This window comes from Canis aureus, chromosome 9, assembly GCF_053574225.1.
Source record: "Canis aureus isolate CA01 chromosome 9, VMU_Caureus_v.1.0, whole genome shotgun sequence".
Taxonomy (NCBI): Eukaryota; Metazoa; Chordata; class Mammalia; order Carnivora; family Canidae; genus Canis; species Canis aureus.
This window is the reverse complement of record NC_135619.1, coordinates 35876295-35888732: the sequence shown is the minus strand read 5'-3', so window position 1 is coordinate 35888732 and position 12438 is coordinate 35876295. Positions and strand designations below refer to the sequence as shown.

General features: G+C 39.2%; 1 long non-coding RNA gene across 1 annotated transcript in view; it reads left to right on the top strand.

The window, feature by feature from the left end:
* The window catches only part of LOC144320102 (uncharacterized), a 47429-nt gene extending 40630 nt beyond the window's left edge, over positions 1-6799 (top strand). Inside the window, exons 3-4 of the long non-coding RNA XR_013385684.1 lie at positions 3151-3370; positions 6286-6799. This is a non-coding gene — a long non-coding RNA (uncharacterized LOC144320102). The remainder of the gene's footprint in view (positions 1-3150; positions 3371-6285) is intronic.
* Positions 6800-12438: the final 5639 nt, after the last annotated feature.

Sequence of the window (12438 nt, the reverse complement as noted above, 5' to 3'; positions counted from 1 at the left end):
AGCTATATGTACAACTAAATTATATGAATTCTAAGAAAGGGAAAAATAGAAAATATGGTAGATATTTTAGTTTTCACACTCTAATGAGTATTAATGAGCATATTCAAACACATTGGATAACAAGGTACACTGCATTATCAGTGTTCAGGCAAGTCATAGTTTCTTAAAAGAAAAGGCGGTTTTCAAAAGCTGTGGCTTTCACTGATCTAGATTCTTTCACATTATATTCTAATAAAATTAATTCATACGTATGATCAAGGTAAGTAGGTAGATGACAGTGATGTGGCAACAAAAACAAACACAAAAGACATTCCCTGATGGAAGTGAAGCCAGGTTTGATTTATGGGAAGAGTGTTGATTGTTGCTTCTGTGTGCATTTCTAGGACTCTCTGAGTCTCCAGAACCTTCTTTTGGAAATGTAGTATTAAATGTCACTGCAGCATGTTATCCACAGAACTTCAAAAGAAGTTCTGCAAAAGATAGCACGTGTATGCAGGACAACAAGAAATAATTCCCACTGGGTAAAGATTTCCAGTGATTATTAAAAGACACACAAGCATAATACATTTACTGTTTTTTATGCAAACATTTATTGATCATTTCCATTGGAGCATTAGATGGTGAAATGTGTGCAGACATTTAGACCATTTCTTTAAAAGGCTTCTAGCTTTTCAAAGAATATTTTTGAATTTTTCAAAGTATTTTTATTTGGAAAATGTGATCACTGCCTCGAGCCCCTGAAATATTTAGTGTATCCTAATTTTTCAGACCGTTTTCAATAAGACAAAGAAAAAAAATGAAACTAAGGTATGTTTAAAGGACATTAGTGTAGGTGGCTGCACGTTGTACGTTTTTTGGAAGATATCAAAGGTACGGACAACACAGAAGCAGTCTGAAAGAAGACTGTCAATAATGCTGCATCATCCTTTGTGAAACACTATGTCTAGTTGTATTTGATTATCTTCGTTCATTTCACCTACTTTACCACTGTTTGACCTGAAGAAAGGATCTGCTGACACAGCATAGAGAATGTTGGGGAAGATACTGGATTTGTCATTTGAATAATAGATATTATATAGAAATGGACTATAATACATACATTGCCATCCTTTAAAAAGATAAACCTATGCCCTCAAGATAAATATGCTAGAAATCAATGTAAAGCTCACATTTAAAAGATTCCCAAATCATATTTAATTTCAATATAAAACTCGGTACATCAGTCACACTAAGAGCTTTAAAAATGGGAGCTTCCTTAAAAGTGGCTCAACCCTAACTTTGAATTTGAGATTACACGATAAAAGGCACATATTTATTGGCCATCGTTCATCTAAACTGCTGACTGAATCCTTTGCCTTGATTTAAATTAACCTCTTAATCACCCAAACCCAGGTCAGTAACACAATTTATATTTGGTTACAAAGACAGCCATGATGATTGGGTTAAGTATTGTACTACATATATGGGTTTTTCTGCAGACATGAGAAGGGGAAAAAAGAAAGTGGCTTTGTGAAACCTGCTGTGTCTGAGTCTGAGGGACAGCTAAAAATCTTTCCAGTAAAGAGTTTCGGTGTGTGTGTGGGGGGGGGGGGGGAAGGTTTCCCCTGCTTTCCTTGCAATGTCTGTCCCATATATCTCAAAAAACAGAAAATGCATATCTCTTTCAGAAATCCTGATACAACTCTCAAAAAATCCTGGCAGCAGACCGAATTCCCACATATACGTAGCTCCATCTAAGAAAAATTTGGAAGAGTTTGCAGCATCTGTTGTTCCACTATTGAAATAATTCACAGTTAGCCAGAGTAGGAAATGCAAACAATCCTCTTTCATATTTGCATACTTGGAATTTGGCTTTTTGATTCATGATTGTTCCCATTAGCTTTGAAAATTCACGTTTCTCTCTAGTTGCATGTTTTGCTTGAGTGAGCTCAAATTATGCTCTTGACTCAAATATTATTACAAGTGTAAATACTTTGGAGATGTCAGTGTCTGCCACTGATTTGGGGGTATTTGTTTTATTGATTTTCATCTGGCGAGTTTAAAATATGAGCAAACTTTTCATGGAGGGTTTGGGGCATTTGTTTGAACACTCCTGGAGTAATTGGAAATGCAACAATTGTTTAAAAAGTGGCATTGTCCATGAAAAGATTTAGTGAGGGATGAAGAAATTTCTTGAACCTAAAGACCTAATCTGGTGATCCAATTCTCCCCACTGTGTCCATTCCCGTGAAACTCCATTTACTTGCCCCTATCCATCACTAGCGCCCCGCATCCTACCTAGCCAATCCTCTAGGTTTCCCACATTGTCTCCTCTTTTGTCTTTTCAGTCTAAACAGAAGAACAACAGATAGGGTTCTGAAGGGCAGGGAGCATCAGGAGCTGCAGGAGAATGGCTGAGATGAGGGTCAGAGTCCTGCCCCTACTGCCAACAGTTACTAGGGTTTGTGCTGCCCGGCTGAACAGTGTTCAAAGGCTTTGCTGGGCTTTGTTCCACTGTGTAGGGATTAGGCCTGGCGGTCTGAGAATTTGCCTTCTAATTAAAAAGGATAAAAGATAGAAGTAGCATTAGACTAAAACAGAGCAGTGATACTTCACAGGCTGATTTTTTTTTAAAGTCACAAGACAACGCTAGAAGTTGTCAGGATATTTTATTTCCTTAGTATTCTACCCAAATTAAAAAGGGAAAACTTTGGAAACTCTTCCCAGCTGTTTGCATGGCACACGGAAGTCTAATTGCATCTAAAATATCTGCTGTTTACAGTGAGACTGTTTGGTGGGGGATTTGCAGCCAGATTGGAGAATGAAGGCTGCTTCTAGAGCTACCTTCCTCTTTTTCAAATGCTGGCAAGAAATTAATTCTACCAAAAGTGAATTCTGCTTTTCACTTCACCCCAGTGTGCCTTGCTCTCAAGCTTCCAATGCTTACCCTACCTATTCTCTTTTCAAGGATCAATCATTCCTTTCATCTCCTTGCAGCTGTAGACACTATCTTAACCAGGTGTGAAATGCAATTAAGAAATAATTCTGACCTCACAGTCTTTTTAAAATTCTTAATAGCAATCTGAGGAAGGGCAATTTTTAATCTTTTAATCATCAGTGCTGCTATGTGTCATGACAGTAAATGTGATTCTGTGCCTATATTTTGTTAAGAGAGAAGCCATCCACAGACTCAGGGGCAGACTGGCAACATCAAAACAGATGATGCACCATCTTAAAATGCGCTTGCCTGCCATCCAGCGCGGCCCTTTTTGTCACATATGAAGAACTATACGCTGATTGACACTTGTTGACTTGAAGGAACGGCTGAGAGTGATTTGCCAAGTCCTCCAGAGACTGGTTCTACCCACTGTATCGCAGGAAGGAATCTGAGGTGAGAATTTCTGTTAGAAATGCTGATGAGATTATATAAATTAGTTGAGGTGGGTTTTTTTTTCTTTTTTTAGGGGAAAAAAGGGAGGAAAGAGTTTTGTGGAGGACTTCAGAGTTTCAAAAGCCACTGAGCTCAGATTGCATACAAGTATAAAGGAATGCTCCCTCGTTCCCACAGAGCTCATGTTACGTCATGAAGCCAAAGGACCGAATTTCTTATTTTCTGCTTTTCTTATTTTTGTTTTCAGTTTGCTCAGCATAAACAATAAAACCCCCTCGGTGAAGGGATATTTTTAAAGCGTGAAATTATAATGAGATTTGTCTGTATATTTCAGAGACACACATAAATATGCTTATGCTCACTTTTCTGAAAAATCCATGTCATCATTACTATTATTTTGCTAATTTTATCCACTTCAGCAAGTCACGAGTTGATTACATTGGACATAAATGGAAACATGGAAATCTTAGGAAGGACACAGAGCTATCTCACCACCTACCATCTAATTTCTTGGGCTAAGTCTATAAATAACGTAAATACTGTTTTTGTCATATGACAGAACCCAGTATTTCTAATTTTCTAAACTTTAGTGGGTTTTTTTTGTCTTTTAAAGCCTAAATGGAATTAATATGTCAGTGGCTGTATCTTGAAAAAAATGTATGCATTACATTATGCAACCATACAAAATATTTAAGAAACAATGCTTGTGAAATAATACACATCGACTTCCATCATCAGCTTTGTGTAAGAGAATAAAAAGGTTCTCTCCAGTTCTGAGTTCAGGGACAGCCATGGTAATTTATGTTAAGTTTCAGTCCCTTCTTTTATTTTTGTCTTTTTGAGATGACCATTCCCCCTGCTGATTTACCAAATGTAGCGAAGCTGGGTCTGCTAGTTCCACTCTAAAGAAAATAAAGATAATAATCTGATTTAGACATTGAAGAACATCAGTATGAATGACAACAGTAGTAGGTAACAGTGAGTCAACACTTCCCTTTCCAGTCCCAGCTTCTCTTTAGCATTTAAAATATGTCAGCTAGTCGTACAAAGCCAAACCATTTTGAGAATGTAATTCACAATATTTTGGCTTCTATTTTTCACCGGCTTCTGAGTAATATATTGTACAAGAAAGAGGTCTTTGTTGTGTTTATAATACATGTATAACCTGGTGGGAAGCTGAATAAAAAATGTATATTATTTGCATAACTTGAACTAAAGAACCTAATGCATTATTGGGTCTTGAATGTCTTAAATTTAAGTGAGTTGGCTTAAGAGTAATATTACTCTATTACTGTTCTGTAATTCATATAATGAAATCATACGGCTAAAAAAAATTTAAGGTTTTAACAATGATAAGTGGAACCTGATTTTTGAACTCCTTTTTAATGAAAACAGTAATTTATAAACTGGCACATGTGTGCCCCTTTTTGTTTGCTGACAATAAAGGGCTGTTGAATTTGTATCCTTTCATCGGCTTTCCCCTCCGTGTGTGTGTGAGAGAAGCCCATTTAGCCTAATGGTACAGGCATCAAGGACTAACTACTTCCTGGAAAATCAAGGGATCTGCTTCCCAGACACAAGGACTGGAATATCTGGATCCTCGTGCAACTTTCTGTGTCCAGACAACCCCCCTGCCAACCAACCTGTCTCCTTTGAGTCCACCATTTGAGCCATTGAGCAAGTTGCGCTAGACTCAGGTTCCAATGCTCTCCAACTTTACACTATACACAGGAAAGGAGAATAGACTTCACATGGATGGTGGGGTCATCTTTCAATCTTATAGGTGAGGGATGTCTTCCTTTAGTAGAAACATAAACCCATAGCAATGCACCCTACCCCACTCAGGAAATACGCCTTGGATTTTAAAATTGCTGAACTTACTTAATATTTGCATATAGAGAACAAGTTCTTAATGGTACTGAGAGACTCACCTTGTTTGCCTGGCTGAGTGTTCTAACTTACAGCTAAAGAGAGATTATTTTTATCAATCCACATTTGGAAGTAAAGGATATACTGTATAACCGATGTTGGAATGCTCCCTTCTTCCTAAACCAAATAGATATTTTCTCTATGTGTATTAACTATTTAACTTCACAATTATTAAAATATTTCTTGGAAGGACCCTAGAAATGACAAAATTAGTGAACTGAAAAATAAAAGAAGTGATCAAATGTACAAAATCAAAGAGAGATTGTTTAAAATAAGATGTTGCACATTTAGGATGGATATACTCCTACCTATTGTCAAATACAAACTACATTGCCTCTTAGTAATTTGATTTTAAATTTTCTTTTATTTATTTTTATTTTATTTTGTTTTTTAAGATTTTATTTATTTATTCATGAGAGACACAGAGAGAGCGAGGCAGAAACATAGGCAGAGGGAGAAGCAGGCTCCATGCAGGGAGTCTGTTGTGGGACTCGATCCCAGGACCTCAGGATCACGCCCTGGGCTGAAGGCAGGCACTCAACTGCTGAGCCATCCAGGTGTGCCCCCAATTTTTTTTAAATTTTAAAATTGCTCTGAAGTATTTTTACTGACTGTACTTTTTCCTACAGTTGATGTAGTTGGTCTCCTTCCTGTGAACACAACACTACAGGTGTGACTATAATTATAGTTAACTGTAATCTAAATGACTATGTTAAGAATGTAGTAACTCATTCTTTTTAATTTTAATTTTAAAAAGCAAGGTCCGAAACAGACCAGCTCAAATGCAATATCCTTTCAAAAGATTAGAACCATCACACTAGTTCTGCAAATGGCATCCTAAAAATCCTTCTGGTTGACTTTCTGCTTTTTGTTTCTGGAAGGAGGGTAATGGGGGAGGGGAGAGTTTGGAGAGGAGGCGTTGGCTTGAAAAATAGACTTGGACGAATTGCAAGCTCTGAAAACAGATTTCTTTATCTGCAAGCCAGGTTGGAGCGCATCCCCAGACTGCTATTCTGAGCCACCTCGTCCAGTTGAGAAGACTGCCATCTCTAGGATGGCATATGAGCTGGATGCTTTTTCACTTGCACGTCTCTGGACTTTTTTCAGCCTTAGGTCTCTCCTAAGCAGGAAAATTCCAGTTTTGCCAATCTGCGTTTTGGCGATATGGACTACCATCTACCTGTGTGGGGCTGAGATCATAAAACTCCTTTTACTGGCAATACGATGTGGATTGGAACGGAGGTCATAAGGTAAATAGCCAGTGCCTTATCCTCTCAGCCAAGCCCTTGATAAGGGGCGTTCTTTGATGTTGAGAACGATAGTTGGCTTTTCAGAACTTATATCCAAAACAGTAATACATAATGCATTTGCTTTCATCGTACAGCTGCTGATACATGGTTGAAGGTTAATTTAAAGATTACTTAATGAGAAGAGCTACTTTAAGTCAATCAAATGCTTTAGAAAGCAAAAATGATCCTCCACTAACAAAAAATAAAAATTGTAAGCAAATAAACCTGCAGTTTTCAACTTCTTCCCAATCATTCATTACATGTCTTCTTTTAATACAAGCCAGCAGCTGCCTAGTTGAATCCCTCTCACTAATGGTGCCTCCTTCTCCATGGCTGCATCATGGTAAAATTATTTACACCATGTAGAAGAGGTACTGTATACTATAAAGACTACTACTGATGCATGGAATGATTATAGCTTCTATATTGGTAGTAAAGGGTTTCCACCTAACATCTAATTCCAACAAAAGCTGTTTACTTTCTCACATCCTTCGGTTCTAAAGATCATGTCTCTTCTTTGCTTACCTGAACAACATAAACATGGAGTACACACACACATTGCCTTTTCACACGTTTGTGCTAGACACTCTACCAGGGAAAATGCTACCCACAATATCCATGACTTCTGCAGTTTTTCCTTAATAAAATCACTATTTCATCCGAGCCCAAGAACCAGTAATCTGATTCTTTCTCATTTTTCCTGTGACATTTGGTTTTGTTGAGCCTCACCCTCACTGGATTTCAGATGTTAGAAAGAGAACTAACATAAAAATAGGGGTGGGGATGAACAAATCACCAGAGATCTGAAAGCTAACGTTAATAATAAGTAGTAGGGGTGGGTGCCTGTATGGCTCAGTCGGTTAAATGTCTGTCTTTGGCTCAGGTCATGATCTCAGGGTCCTGAGATTGGGCCCCAAGTTAAGCTTCTTGCTCAGCAGGGAGTCTGCTTCTTTCTGTCTCTCCCTCTCCCTCTGCCTCTTTCTCCTGATGGTTCTCTCTCTCAAATAAATAAATAAATAAATAAATAAATAAATAAATAAAATCTTTAAAAAAAATAGTAAGTGGTAGGTTACATCAAAATGAATGCCAAACCTATACCAAAATCAGAGGCAGAAAAAAAGTCTAGTTTCCTCTTTAAAAAAGAAGGCAGCCATGGGGCACCTGGTTGGCTCAGTTGATTAAGCATCTGACTCTTGATTTTGGCTCAGGTCTCAGGATCTTGAGATGGAGCCCCAAGTCGGGCTCTGTGCTGGGCATGGAGCCTGCTTGAGATTTTCCCTCTCTCCCTCTGCCACCTTCCTTCCCTCTCCAAAACAAAACAAAACAAAACAAAACAAAACAAAAAACAGAAGAGGGCAGCCATACTATTTAACTTTCTTCCGATTTTGTATTATTGAAGAAAAAATGGTATGAACATGAGTTAGATTTTATTGGCCTCTGTAAATCCAGGATGATCCTGACCCAGTCCGTTAAGTAGATAGTAACAGAACTCATAAAGATAACTATGCTTCACAAGTGCTTGCTGTGTACCAACTCAGTTCATCCTCATTTCATCCCCATTTTCCTAAACAGAAAACTGAGGCTCAGAAAGGCCAAGTACCTTGGTCCAGGTTACACAGCTGGAATTAAAGCAACTACAACTTGAACCTAGTAGTCGGTTTGAAAGCCCTACCCTTCTAACTACTATGCTATGAGCAACCAACCACTATCCTATGGAAAGGCAAATCCTAGAATAATGCCTCCTCTTTTTAAAAAATTAAATATGTACTTTTAAACAGCATAAACTGTAGAGCCCAACTGCCTAGTTATAAGCCTTTTACTGGTTATATGACGTAGGGTGACTTAACCTTTCAGTGACAGTTGGTCTCGTCTGAAAAATGGGAACAATAATTGTGCATTGGTAGGATTAGATGAACTGCTATGCAAAAACTCTTAAAACAGCACCTGCTTTGACATGGTCAACATTGAAGAAGTTTCCTATTCTCCTTTAAAAACAAAAATAAATTTTAAAAAAGTGTCCTATTCTCCTTTGTTGGTGTTAAGTAACCCAGAGATGATTTTCTTAAGCTTTATCCATGTACTTTTCTATGACATCGATGTCCCACTCTGTTCACTCAGCCAGGATATGTCAGGATATGTGTGTGCTGTTACCAAATACTCAGTGACCAAATAGCCCTTTCACCAGCAATCAAAAGAAAATGGAGGGTCTTTAAAAAAAATAAAAATAAATAAAAATAAAAAAAATTAAAAAATAAAGAAAATGGAGGGTCTTCTTTCCTTTATCAGAACTCTTCATCAGAATTATACATATATATAAAATTAATTCTTGGGGAGGAACAAAATGTTTGGGTTTAAGAAGGTATTAATTATAACTTAATACACTTTTAAAATCCAAATGCAAAACTCAAAAACATTTTTAAATTAGTTCAGAAATTTAAAAAAAAACTGGAAGTATGCGATTGACATCATTAAATACAAAGTCAAACTCTCACGACTTATAAATGGAGCATTTGATAACTCATAAACGTGCTTGGCACTGGTGTACACAGCCGATTGCGGTACCTGCATACATTCTCTGGACTTCACTATGTGTTTCTGACTGTGATGTTAATGGCTCCTTTGAAGAGGTTAAAAGCATATTGAGAGTGGCAATCGATGCAACCGTGTTTATATGTCATAATTTTCTCAAATATCAGGCTACACCTTAATCAGAAATGCATGCACCAGATTACAAGATAAAGGACACTTATCACACTAATAAATATTGCTTATCATCTTTGATTTCAACCCAGTGACAATGATTTTTTTAGCACAGTACACACAGTGATTATCTTAATATTCTAATGCTTAATAAAAATGTATTCACAGACACCTTTATAGAAATTAGAGCAAAATTTTCAGAAATCTTTAGCCTAAATCGCTGCTTACTTAAATTGCCACATTTTTATTTCAATGTTTTTGGCCACACTGAAGTCATGACCGGTTTCCCTGGGAAGTCAACAGAAATTTGGCAGGTGGGTAAGCTCTGCAGGGCAGAGAGCAAGAGGAGAGGGGAGCTCAGAAGGTCATTGTAAAATTTTGGACACCTTTCTGCAGCTTTAATAACTCAAACCCAAAATAGTACTCAATGAAAGATGGAATTGGGAAGAATGTTGAATTGGGAATCAGCCGTTTTGGTAGTTTTCTTCCAGCTAAAATCTAGAACTACAGGGAGAGAGAGCCTGTGTTCTTGAAGTCAACAGGAATCCTTACACAAAATGGATCTCACCTGGGATGAGATCCACAACCCACGTCTCCCCGTGATGACCCACCGACACCAGATTTCTAGAAGGGGGCCTTTACGTAGCAGCTAGCCAGTCTATGAGGAGCAATCTGACATGTGGACTGAAGAAAAACTGAAGCACAACGTGGCTTTTCTTTTCTTTGCAATTCTTTGTTTTGATCATACTGCTCATGTTCTTTATCAAAATGCCTTTCTCCAATTTCCTCAGCCCAGCGGTTTGAACGTTTGCATGAAGTAGACACATATCACTACATATGAACCGTGAAATGTATTTGAAAATAAATGTTTTAATTAAAATTGACATTTCTGAGCCTACTGCTGAGAGCAGCTGCTTTTTCTCTAAAATTACTTTGTCCGTCTCCATAGGAGCCCAATATAAGAGGAGTTTCCATCCCACTTTAATACTAATTTAATATCAAAAGAACAGCATTACTGTGTATACACAAATTTTCTTCTTTGGGTTGTTAAACTAGTTCTAAAAGACTAGAAAGGGGTTCTGCACTCTCATAAAGCATTCACTTGTTTTGTGTATTTCCCCAAATGTATGCATTTAACAAGATGTCTGTCCAGAGACAGACGGAATAGAAGCTCTGTTGTGCAGGGTTTATGGGTGGAGGGGAGTCAAGAAGTAGACATCTGTGCCTACTCTTACCCCTGCCTCAACATGCTGGGGGTGGGGGGTGCAGGTGTGGAGTCAGAGGAAGCTGACTGTCACCCATGAAGCTCCAGATGTTTGGGGAACAAGCACAGCTAACCTGGACTGGGCACCTACTGCGTAGTGGGCATCATCCATTCACTCACAGACACAGCAGTACTGCAGTCCTCACAGAGCTTACATTCAGTGGCAGGAGGCAGAAAATGAGTTCTATAGCGTATGAGTGCGTGAGAGTCATTACAGGGGAAATAGAAAGAAAGAAGGTAGAAGGAGAGGTCCAAGAGTGAGGGTGGTTTGCTATTCAGAAAAGGATGAAGACTCAGAGGAGGTGAGGGAGCAGGACACGCTGACATAGTGGAGAAGAGTGCTCCAGGCAGATGGAAAGTAAGTGCTAGAGGCCTTGGGACAGGAGTGTGCCTCGTGTGCCTCGTGAGATTGAGGAGGCAGCAAGAGGCTGGGGTGGCAGGAACAAGGAGAGCAAAGGGAGGAGATAAGGTCAGGGAAGTAAGGCAAAGGAAGCCATGGTAAGGACTTTGATCTTTACTCGCAGCTACTAAAGGGTTTTTATTAGTGGGTTGCCATGATTTGACCTACTTTTTAAAAGGATAACTCTGGGTGCTGTGTTATGAACAGACCTAGACCCGGTAGCTCAGCGGTTTAGCGCCGCCTTCAGCCCAGGGCCTGATCCTGGAGACCCGGGATCAAGTCCCGCATTGGGCTCCCTGCATGGAGCCTGCTTCTCCCTCTGCCTGTGTCTCTGCCTCTCTCTGTGTCTTATGAGTAAATAAATAAAATCTTAAAAAAAAAAATCAGACCTAGCCCTTTTAAGACATTCATGTATTATGAAGTCTCACAACGACCCCTGTGAAGAGTATTATTAGAAACTCTATTTTACAGATGAGTAGCTAATACACAAAGAAGTTGAGTGACTTGCCCAGAGCAACACCTAGAAAGTAGAAGATGGGTTTTCAAACCCAGCTGCCAAGGTACAAGCCCTGGCTCCCAACTACTATGCCCTCTTGCCTCTCCAGAAATAGAACCAAAAGCGATACATCCTGCCAGAGGAGGGGCTTCCTTTTAATGGGGCAGCCAGGAAAATGCATGTGACAAGATGACTTAATATTGCACTACTAAGAGTATAGTGAATATGCCATCCAGTCCCATACTTTGGGAACCACCAAGGCCAATGACTGAAGTCTCTTCCTCTCATCCAGATCTCACACTGAGTCTCTCAAATTCAACCGCCTAATCCAGGTGAGTGAGCTCAACATGTTTGATTCATAGTCTCTTCTGTGCCAGGATCTATATGAAGCGGTTGTGTTATCACTGCCCTGAAGGATCACAGAGAAGCAGCGACATCGGCATTGTTCAGTGTAATGTGTCTCCTGAGCGTCTCCACTTGGACGTCTGTGGATGTTTCACAGCAACAGGTCCCAAAGAGTCTTCCTGCTCTGATCCTCCCTCTTGTTATTTCCCGTGTTGGATGATGATATTCTCATAGACAAAATTCTTTGATTTTTCCTTGAAATTGTTTATTTTCACATTTCCCACCTCCTTCTGGACAGGATTCCTATTGGTTCTGCCTCCTGATGATTTCAAGGATGATCTTCCTCCTCTGCATGCCTTCTCCCACCTTCCCCTCTTGGAGGCCACCATCAACTTTAAGCAGAGCAGATGTCCCCAAACATCTTCTGAAAGGGGCTCAATGGGAAATTTTACTGGCTTTGCAGGCCTCCTATAGTTTCTGTTGCATAATTCTTTGCTTTTTTTTGTTCGTTTATTTGTTTGTTTTACAACCCTTTAAAAATGTAAAAAGAGGGATCCCTGGGTGGCGCAGCGGTTTGGCGCCTGCCTTTGGCCCAGGGCGCGATCCTGGAGACCTGGGATCGAGTCCCACGTCGGGCTCCCGGTG